Source organism: Callithrix jacchus, chromosome 18 (assembly GCF_049354715.1).
Source record: "Callithrix jacchus isolate 240 chromosome 18, calJac240_pri, whole genome shotgun sequence".
Classification (NCBI taxonomy): domain Eukaryota; kingdom Metazoa; phylum Chordata; class Mammalia; order Primates; family Cebidae; genus Callithrix; species Callithrix jacchus.
The window spans coordinates 14128805-14140445 of NC_133519.1; the positions used below are offsets into that span (position 1 = coordinate 14128805).

Here is an 11641-nt window from a genome sequence, read left to right on the forward strand (position 1 = left end):
CCTGCCTCAGCCTCCTGAGTAGCTGGGATTACAGGCACACTCCACCATGTCCAGCTTATTTTTTGTATTTTTAGTAGAGACAGGGTTTCACCATGTTTGTCAGGCTGGTCTTGGACTCTTGACCTCAGGAGATCCACCTGCCTCGGCCTCTCAAAATTCTGGGATTACAGGCATGAGCCACCATACCCAGCCTCTCTCTCTCTCTTTCCTTCCTTCCTTCCTCTCTTTATCTTTCTTTCTCTCTCTCTCTTTCTCTTTCTTGCTCTCTCTTTCTCTCTTTTTGACACAGTCTCTCACTCTGTCACCCAGGCTGGAGTGCAGTGATACAATCTCAGTTCACTGTAACCTCCACCTCCCTGGTTCAAGTGATTCTTGTGCCTCAGCATCCTGAGTGATTGTCTCATGCCAAGTCTTGCTCCGTCACCCAGCCTGGAGTGCAATGACACAATCTTGGCTCTCCGCAACCTCTGCCTCCTAGATTCAAGCTATTCTCCTGCCTCAGACTCCCGAGTAGCTGGGATTATAAGCATGCGCCACCCCACCTGGATAATTTCATATATTTAGTAGAGACAGGGTTTCTCCATGTTGGTCAGGCTGGTCTTGAACTCCCAACCTTAGGTGATCCCACGCCTCAGCCTCCCAAAGTACTGGGATTACAGGCGTGAGTCACCGAGCCTGGCATCCTTGCTTTTAAATCAATCTATTCACTAAATTAATCCTATGGGGAGCTTGGCCTATGCCTAGGAATAAGAGAATTCTGACAGCTAGCCTGTGAGGTTAGAAGCAACATAGAGTCAGCCATGCTGACTGTGAGATTTCTCTCACAGGCCTAATCTTTGCCAAGGGAGTTAAACTATGTTGTCCAGACTGGTCTCAATCTCCCGACCTCAAGAAATCCTCCCGCCTAGCCTCCCAAAGTGCTGGGATTACAGGCAGGAGTGCAGGGATCTCAGTTAGTAGCCACCACGGCCAGTCTGAGCATTCTTATACATGCTTTTTTAGCAGCCACACGTACTCATTTCTCTCAGCTATACACTTATAAATGCTATATCATGGGAAAGGCAATTGTTTGCCTTTGGTAGCTGCTGCTCAACGATTTACCAAAGTACTGTTGGAGCTCAAAAAGTAATATCCCGGCCGGGCGCAGTGGCTCACGCCTATAATCCCAGCACTTTGGGAGGCCAAGGCGGGTGGATCACGAGGTCAAAAGATCGAAACCATCCTGGTCAACAAGGTGAAACCCCATCTATACTAAAAATACAAAAAATTAGCTGGGCATGGTGGCGCACGCCTGTAATCCCAGCTACTCGGGAGGCTGAGGTAGGAGAATTGCCTGAACCCAGGAGGTAGAGGCTGCAGTGAGCCTAGATCACGCCATTGCACTCCAGCCTGGGTAACAAGAGTGAAACTCCGTCTCAAAAAAAAAAAAGTAATATCCCGGCCAGATGTGGTGGTTTACACCTGTAATCCCACCACTTTGGGAGTCTGAGGTGGGTGGATCACCTAAGGTTGGGAGTTCAAGACCAGCCTGACCAACATGGAGGAAAATACAAAATACAAAATTAGTGGAAAATACAAAAGTAGCTGGGCATGGTGGCTTGTGCCTGTAATTCCAACTACTTGGGAAGCTGAGGCAGGAGAACTGCTTGAACCCGAGAGCTGGAGGTTGCAGTGAGCCAAGATCGCCCTATTGCACTCCAGCCTGGGCAACAAGAGCAAAACTCTGACTCAAAAAAAAAAAAAGTAATACCCCAAAGACTGGTGTTTTGACATGCTGTGGCCTTAAAAGATGCCTCATGCACCAGGCACAGTGCAGTGGCTCAGGCCTGTAATTCCAGCACTTTGGGAGGCCGAGGCAGGTGGATCATAAGGTCAGGAGTTCAAGACCAGCCTGGCCAACATAGTGAAACCCTGCCTCTACTAAAAATACAAAAATTAGGGAGGTGGGGGAGCGGAAAAAAAAATACAAAAATTAGCCAGGTGTGGTGGCATGTGCCTGTAGTCCCAGCTGCGGCTCTGGAGGCAGAGGAGGCAGAATCTCTTGAACCTGGGAGGTGGAGGTTGCAGTGAGCAGAGACCATGCCATTTCACTCCAGCCTGGGTGATAGAGTGAGACTCTGTCTTAAAAAAAAAAACAAACCTCATACTCAAGGTCTCTCTAACCTTGTCTTGTTCTTTTACCAAGCTCAAGGAAGGACTCTCTGGAATTTCCTGATCTGACCAAGAAAGCTTCTTTCCAAAAGAAACACAATTGCCTTCCATTACCTTCTTGAAATTTCATCATGTGCCAAAGAAAAAAGATTTAGGAATCCAAACACACCTGGAGGGGCTTTTTCACAAGATAATACCTGTCTCTGGGGCCATTCAAATTCCAAAGAGAATACTTTACAAGATAATTTGTCTCCCACATCCATTCCTTCTCCCTAATCCTTTACTGCCGCTCAAAGGAACTGTCTACATTCTCATCTCTCCCCTCCCCTATAAAGAAGAGCATATAAGCTTCTGTACCCCATTGCTTTCTTTATTTATTTTCTATTTATTTATTTTTTGAGACAGAGTGTTGCTTGTTGCCCAGGCTGGAGCACAGTGGCGCAATCTTGGCTCACTGCAACCTCCACCCCTGGGTTCAAGCGATTCTCCTGCCTCAGCCTCCCGAGTAGGTGGGATTACAGGTGCAGGCCACCAGGCATGGCTAATTTTGCATTTTTAGTAGAAACAGGTTTCCACATGTTGGCCAGGCTCGTCTCAGACTCCTGACCTCAGATGATCTACCTGCCTTGAACTCCCAAAGTGCTAGGATTACAGGTGTGAGTCATTGCACTTGGCCTATTTTGTTTTTCAGATGGAGTCTTGCTCTGTGACCCAAACTGGAGTGCAGTCGTGCAATCTCGGTTCACTGCCACCTCTGTCTCTCAGGTTCAAGCAATTCTCCTGCCTCAGCCTTCCTGGTAGCTGGGATTATAGGCACTTCCCACCATTACCGGCTAATTTTTGTATTTTTAGTAGAGATGGGGTTTCACCATGTTGGCCATGCTGGTATCAAACTCCTGACCTGAGTTCATCCACCTACCTTGGCCTCCCAAAGACCTGGGAGTACAGGCCTGAGCCATGGCACCTGGACCCCCTTGGTTTATTTTGGGTAATAATTATCCTGCTATTCCCTGATGCTATGTACCTTAAAATAAAATCTGTATACCTTTTTTCCTATTAGTCTGCACTTTTAGCTGGGTGTGGTGGCTCAGGCCTATAATCCCAAGACTTTGGGAGGCCAAGGCAGGGAGATCAGCTGACATCAGGAGTTCGAGACCAGCCTGGCCAGTATGATGAAACCCCGTCTCTACTAAAAATACAAAAATTAGCCGGGTGTCATGGTATGTGCCTGTAATCCCAGCTACTCGGGAGGCTGAGACAGGAGAATCACTTCAACCCGTGAGGCAGAGGTTGCATTGAGCCAAGATGGCACCATTGCACTCCAGTCTGGGCAACAAGAGAAAACTCCATCTCAAAAAAAAAAAGTTGGTAAAATAGAGGCTATGTGTGGTGTCTCTTGCCTGCAATCCCAGTTCTTTTGCAAGCTGAGGCAGGAGGATCACTTGAGCCCAGAAATTTAAGACCAGCCTGGGCTAGGCGCGGTGGCTCAAGCCTGTAATCCCAGCACTTTGGGAGGCCAAGGCGGGTGGATCACGAGGTCAAGAGGTCGAGACCATCCTGGTCAACATGGTGAAACCCCATCTCTACTAAAAAATACAAAAAATTAGCTGGGCATGGTGGCGCGTGCCCATAATCCCAGCTACTCAGGAGGCTGAGGCAGGAGAATTGCCTGAACCCAGGAGGCGGAGGTTGCGCTGAGCCGAGATCGCGCCATTGCACTCCAGCCTGGGTAATGAGCGAAACTCTTGTCTCAAAAAAAAAAAAAAAAAAGACCAGCCTGGGCAACACAGGCAGATTTGTTTGGGAGAGCAGGGGATAGGGATGGAGTTTCCCTCTTGTTGCCCAGGCTGTAGTGCAATGGCGCAATCTCACCTCACTGCAACCTCTGCCTCCCAGGTTCAAGCCATTCTCCTGCCTGAGGCTCCCAAGTAGCTGGAATTACAGGAATGTGACATCATGCCCAGCTAATTTTTTTTTTTGAGACTGAGTTTCGCTCTTGTTACCCAGGCTGGAGTGCAATGGCGTGATCTCGGCTCACCGCAATCTCCGCCTCCTGGGTTCAGGCAATTCTCCTGCCTCAGTCTCCTGAGTAGCTTGGATTACAGGCATGTGCCACCATGCCCAGCTAATTTTTTGTATTTTCAGTAGAGACGGGGTTTCACCATGTTGACCAGGATGGTCTTGATTTCTTGACCTCGTGATCCACCCACCTCGGCCTCCCAAAGTGCTGGGATTATAGGCGTGAGCCACGGCGCCCGGCCAATTTTGTATTTTGTTTTTTAGTAGAGATGGGATTTCTTCATGTTGGTCAAGCTGGTCTTGAACTCCCAACCTCAGGTGATCTGCCTGCCTCAGCCTCCCAAAGTGCTGGGATTATAGGCTTGAGCCACCGTGCCTGACCAAGATCTTATCTTTATTTATTTATTTTACTACTATTTCTTTTTTTTTTTTTGAGACGGAGTTTCACTCTTGTTGCTCAGGTTGGGGTGCAATGGTGCAGCCTCGCCTCACTGCAACCTCCACTTCCTGGGTACAAGCGATTCTCCTGCTCCAGCCTCCCAAGTAGCTGGGATTACAGGCATGCACCACCACGTCCGGCTTTTTTGTTTGTTTTTGTATTTTTTAGTAGAGACGGGGTTTCTCCATGTTGGTCAGGCTAGTCTCGAACTCCCAACCTCAGGTGATTCGCCCACCTTGGCCTCCCAAAGTGCTAGGATTACAGGCATGAGCCACCATGCCTGGCTGATAGATCTCTTAATAAACAAAAATTGGGCTGGTTGTAGTCTGTAATCCCTGCACTTTTTGAGGCTAAGGTGAGTGAATCACTTGAGCCCAGGAGTTCAACCAGCCTGGGCAATATGGTGCAACCTTATCTCTACAAAAAAACTAAAAAAATTAGCCTGGCAAGGTGGTGTGTGCCTGTAGTCCCAGCTACTCTGGAGGCTGAGGTTGGAGAGTCATTTGAGCCTGGGAGGTTGAGGATGCAGTGAGCCGAGATCTCACCACTGCACTCCAGCCTGGGTGACAGAGTGAAACCCTATCTCTTCAAAAGAAAAAAATTACTTCCTAGGTTTTCACTAGAAGTTAGGATTACTAATAATTAAAATTATAGTTAGTATATATAATTACAACTATTAGATATGGCCAGGTATGGTGACTCATGTCTGTAATCCTAGTATTTTGGGAGGCTGAGGTTGCAGGGAGCAGAGATCTCACCACTGCACTCCAGCTTGGGTGACAGAATGAGATTCCATCTCAAAACAAACAAACACACAAATAAAAAACCTACCAGATATAAAAGAAACAAGGCCTGGCTCGATGGCTCACTCATGGAATCCCAGCACTTAGGGAGGCCGAGGTAGCTGGGTCACCTGAGATCAGGAGTTTGAGACCAGCCTGACCAACATGGAGAAAACTTATCTCTCCTTAAAAAATACAAAATTAGTCAGGCATGTTGGTGCATGCCTGTAATCGCAGCTATTTGGGAGGCTGAGGCAAGAGAATCACTTGAACCCGGGAGGCAGCGGTTGTGATGAGCCAAGATCGTATAATTACACTCCAGCCTGAGCAACAAGAGTGAAACTGTGTCTCAAAAAAAAAAAAGGAACAATTCTGTATGCAAAGTGTATAAAGAAAAGCAAGATATGTTTTTGGCAAGGAAAGTTGTAAAAAACCATTGAGAAAAAAATAATTTTACCAGACGCGGTGGTGCGTGCCTGTAGTCCCAGCTACTCGGGAGGCTGAGGCTGGAGGATCGCTTGAATCCAGGAATTCTGGGCTGTAGTGCGCTATGCCGATCGGGTGTCTGCATTAGGTTTGGCATCAATATGGTGACATCCTGGGAGCAGGGGACCACCAGGTTGCCTAAGGAGGGGTGAACCGGCCCAGGTCAGAAATGGAGCAGGTCAAAACACCCATGCTGATCAGTAGTGGGATCATACCTGTGAATAGCCACTGCGGTCCAGCCTGGGCAATATAACGATATCTGTCTCTAAAAACACACACACAAAAAAGGCTGGGCGCGGTGGCTCACGCCTATAATCCCAGCACTTTGGGAGGCTGAGGAGGGTGGATCACGAGGTCAAGGGATCGAGACCATCCTGGTCAATGAGGTGAAACCCTGTCTCTACTAAAAATACAAAAATTAGCTGGGCATGGTGGTGCGTGCCTGTAGTCCCAGCTACTCGGGAGGCTGAGGCAGGAGAATTGCTTGAACCCAGGAGGCTGAGGTTGCAGTGAGCCAAGATTGTACCATTGCACTCCAGTCTGGGTAACAACAGCAAAACTCAGTCTCAAAAAAAAAAAAGAAAAAGAAAAAAATAATAATTGTGTTTGTTTTACAAGTTACTTAAAGATTGTTTCAATTGGAAGGAATAAAAAAAGATATAGATAAAATTAAATGGATACAAAAGTTGGGAAGAGAAAGGGAATAGAAAAAGATTCTGTGGGGAACTGGCTGGGTTGAAAACCATGACATGGGTGCCAGCAGAGTCTGCAGTGGGAGAGTTGATGCCCCAGCTACTGCCAGAAGAGCTCTGTGACTCAACAGAATATTTCGATCCCTCACTACCCCTAAGGATGCCTCAGGAATACCTGAGGTGGGTCCAGACCAAAGCAGCTCAATGTCCAGATGCTGCGGTAGCTCAAACTGACCCAAAGAAGTTGAAAAGGAAGGCCAAGCGCAGTGGTTCATGCCTATAATCCCAGCACTTTGGCAGGCTGAGGTGGGCCGATCACCTGAGGTCAGAAGTTCGAAACCAGCCTGGGCAATATGGTGAAATCCCATCTCTACTAAAAATACAATAATTAGCTGGGCATGGTGGTGGGCACCTGTAATCACAGCTACTGGGGAGGCTGAGGCAAGAGAATCACTTGAACCCAGGAGGCAGACATTGCAGTGAACTGAGATCGCACCATTGCACTTCAGCCTGGATGACAAGAGCAAAACTCCATCTCAAAATAAATAAATTAATAAATAAAGAGGTTGAAAAGAAAGCAAGGTGTGAATGTTTCCTTTTAGGATGCCAACCTGCCCCTGAAGGTTATTCCCCAACACTTCAGTGGCAACGGCAACAAGCAGCACTGTTTTCAATGTAAGACAGAATGTGCACCGACATAGAAGTCACTGGAAATTACAACAGTTGGATAGTAGTGTGACTAGGCCAAAATCTAAAGATGAAGAAGGCTGGAGGAAACTGTCTGAGTGAAAGGTTATGTGCTGCTGTGGTTACTGGCAGTTTCAGATGAAAGTCCTTGAACTGTTTATGTACAAATTGGTTTTCCTTCCTTGTTTAGTATTGTTAGCAAAATGACTCAGACAACAGTAGCTAGTGTCTTGGAATATCTGAGTAATTTGTTTGGAGAAAGAGACTTTACTTCTGATTTGAGATGGCTTTATGCCTTACTCGCTTGTCTTGAAAAACCTTTATTTCCTGAGGTTCATTCACTGATTCAGCAGCTTGCAAGAAGGTGTTCTGAAGTGTGAAGCTCTTAGTGGATAGCAAAGATGATGAGAGGGTTCCTGCTTTGCATTTATTAATCTGCTTGGTTAGCAGGTATTTTGACCAATGTGATTTAGCTGCTAAGCTAGCTTGATGTAGCTGATCTCTCGGGGATGGAAGATATTTTTCTTTTTATTTATTTTGTTGTTGTTGTTGTTAATCAATGAGAGCTTGTCAGGTTGGCCTTGAACTCATAGCCTCGTCTCCTCAAGCGCCAGGACAACTGGCCGGAGCCACCGAGGCCCCTTTTATTTATTTATTTATTTATTTATTTATTTATTTATTTATTTTGAGACGGAGTTTCGCTCTTATTTACCCAGGCTGGAGTGCAATGGTGTAATCTTGGCTCACCACAACCTCTGCCTCCTGGGTTCAGGCAATTCTCCTGCCTCAGCCTCCGGAGTAGCTGGAATTACAGGCATGCGCCACTATGCCCAGCTAATTTTTTTTTGTATTTTTAGTAGAGACAGGGCTTTACCATGTTGACCAGGATGGTCTCGATCTCTTGACCTTGTGATCCACCCGCCTCAGCCTCCCACAGTGCTGGAATTACAGGTGTGAGCCACCGTGCCCGGCCCCTATTTTTATTTTATTTTTTTTAGTTTTTTATTGGATTTTAGGTTTTGGGGTACATGAGCAGAGCGTGCAAGACCGTTGCGTAGGTACACACATGGCAGTGTGCTCTGCTTTGCTTCTCCCCTTCACCCACATTTGGTATTTCTCCCCAGGCTATCCCTCCCCACCTCCCCCTCCCACTGGCCCTCCCCTTTTCCCCCCAATAGACCCCAGTGTTTAGTACTCCCCTTTCTGTGTCCATGTGTTCTCATTTTTCATCACCCGCCTATGAGTGAGAATATTCGGTGTTTCATTTTCTGTTCTTGTGTCAGTTTGCTGAGGATGATGTTCTCCAGATTCATCCATGTCCCTACAAACGACACAAACTCATCATTTCTGATTGCTGCATAATATTCCATGGTGTATATGTACTACATTTTTCCAATCCAGTCTATTATCAATGGGCATTTGGGTTGATTCCAGGTCTTTGCTATTGTAAACAGTGCTGCAATGAACATTCGTGTACATGTGTCCTTATAGTAGAACGATTTATAGTCCTTTGGATATATACCCAGTAATGAGATTGCTGGGTCAAATGGAATTTCTATTTCTAAGGCCTTGAGGAATCGCCACACTGTCTTCCACAATGGTTGAACTAATTTATACTCCACCATCATGGCCAGGCTGGTCTTGAACTCCTGACCTCAGGTGATCCACCCACCTCAGCCTCCCAAAGTGCTAGGATCACAGGCGTGAGCCACCACGCCCGGCCCAGAAGATATTTTTCTTAAAGGCAGCCTAACTCTGAGGAAACACAATGCCAATTCAAGTACCAATTACATCACATCCTCAATACCATGTGAAGGGTTCTCATCTTAACCTGTACGACTCAAACTGATACTCAGAATATAAATTGTATTGATTTAACGTTGGAAATACCAGTGGAAAATCCCGCCCATTTTTGATGAACAGGATGAGCAGTTTTTTGCAATCACATGCATTTAAAACAAATTGAGTGTCATTTATTGGTGAAGCAGCTTGCATAGAAATTGCCTGATGTCCCGGCTGGGCGCAGTGGGTCACTCCTGTAATCACTGCACTTTGAGAGGCTGAGGTCAACAGCTCACTTTAGGCCAGGAGTTTGAGACTAGCTTGGCCAACGGGGCAAAAATCCATCTTCACAAAAAAATACAAAAATTAGCTGGGTGTGGTGGCACATGCCTATGGTCCCAGCTACTTGGGAGGCTGAAATATGAGAATCACTTGAATCCAGGAGGTAAAGGTTGCAGTGAGTAAAGATCGTACTGCTGCATTCCAGACTGGGCAACACAGAGAGACCCTGTTTCTAACACAAAATATACAAATTAGCCAGGTTTGGTGGTGTGCACCTGTAGTCCTGAGGCTGAGGTGGGTGGATTACCTGAGCCCACGAGACGGAGGATGCAATGAGTTGAGCTCATGCCACTATACTACAGCTTGGGTGAAAGAGTGAGACCCTGTCTCAAAAAACACACAAAACAATTTGGGCTGGGCATGGTGGCTCACGCCTGTAATCCCAGCACTTTGGGAGGCTGAGGCGGGTGGATCACGAGATCAAGAGATCGAGACCATCCTGGTCAACATGGTGAAACCCCATCTCTACTAAAAATACAAAAATTAGCTGGGCATGGTGGCGCATGCCTGTAGTCCCAGCTACTTGGAATGCTGAGGCAGGAGAATTGCTTGAACCCAGGAGGCGGAGGCTACAGTGAGCCTGGGTAAGAAGAGTGAAACTCCATCTCAAAAAAAAAAAGAAAAATAAATAAATAAATAAAGCAACTTACTCTGGGATGTTACATAGGGCCCCTGCAGTATCCAAAAGAGAGATAATAATAGGTTTTCGGATATGTTAAATTATGTATCAGGTATTGTTAAATAAGAAATTTTTGGGCGGAGCATGGTGGCTCATGCCTGTAATCCCAGCACTTTGGGAGGCTGAGGTGGGTGGATCATGAGGTCAAGAGATCGAGACCATCCTGGTCAACATGGTGAAACCCCATCTCTACTAAAAATACAAAAAATTAGCTGGGCATGGTGGTGCGTGCCTGTAATCCCAGCTACTCGGGAGGTGGAGGCAGGAGAATTGCCTGAACCCAGGAGGCGGAGGTTGTGGTGAGCCAAGATCGCGCCATTGCACTCCAGCCTGGGTAAAATGAGCAAAACTCCATCTCAAAAAAAAAAAAGAAATTTTTGAATAAGGAATGATGTTTAACCAAGTTATATGTTTATGGATATGCTATTAATATGTGTTCTAAAATTGTATGAGATTCCTACAATTCTGATATATCTTGGTATGTTATTACATGTATGGTTATTATGTTAAATTATTATAGAACACAGAAATAACCAAATTTTCTTGACAATTTTGACTTTATGATTTTAAGTGATTTTTTTTTTTTGAGACAGGATCTCTCTCTGTTGCCCAAGCTGGAGTGCAGTGGTGCTATTCAGCCTCCTGAATAGCTGGGATTACAGGCAAGCACCACCACGCCTGGCTAATTTTTGTATTTTTAGTGGAGATGGCGTTTCATCATGTTGGCTAGACTGGTCTTGAACTCCTGACTTCAAGTGATCCACCCACCTCAGCCTCCCCAAGTGTTGGGATTATAGGCATGAGCCACTGTGCCCAGCTGATTTTAAGCGATTTCTACCGTTAATTACTCAATTCTAATTTGGATACATTTGCTTTGTTTTTCTTTTTTTCCGAGACTAGGGTCTTGCTCCGTCACCCTAGCTGTAGTGTGGTGGCATGACCATAGCTCATTGCAGCCTCAAACTTTGGGCTAATGTGATCCTCCTGCCTCCATCTCCAGAGTCTGGGACTACTGACATACACTACCAGTTGGGCCAGGGTCAATGTAGTTTTAATTAGTGTTCCCTTAATGATTAATGACATTGACTACATTTTTAGGTCTTTTTTTTTTTCTTTTTTACTTTTATTTAATTAATTTATTTATTGAGACAGAATCTAGCTTTGTTGCCCAGGCTGGAATGTAGTGGTACAATTTTTATTTTTTGAGACAGAGTTTCGCTCTTGTTACCCAGGCTGGAGTGCAATAGCGCAATCTTGGCTCACCGTAACCTCCGCCTCCTGGGTTCACGCAGGTTCTCCTGCCTCAGCCTCCTGAGCAGCTGGGATTACAGGCACACACCACCAGGCCCAGCTAATTTTTTGTACTTTCAGTAGAGACGGGGTTTCACCATGTTGACCAGAATGGTCTCAATCTCTTGACCTCGTGATCCACCCCGCTCGGCCTCCCAAAGTGCTGGGATTACAGGCTTGAGCCACCGCGCCCGGCCCCAGTGGTGCGATCTTAGCTTACTTGCAACCTCAGCCTCCCAGGTTCAAGCAATTCTCCTGCCTCAGCCTCCTGAGTAGCTGGAATTACAGGTGT

General features: G+C 46.2%; 1 pseudogene; it reads left to right on the forward strand.

Annotated features, from left to right (window-relative positions):
* Positions 1 to 6606: 6606 nt before the first annotated feature.
* Positions 6607 to 7746, forward strand: LOC103789017 (gem-associated protein 2-like; annotated as a pseudogene).
* The last annotated feature ends 3895 nt before the right edge of the window (positions 7747 to 11641 follow it).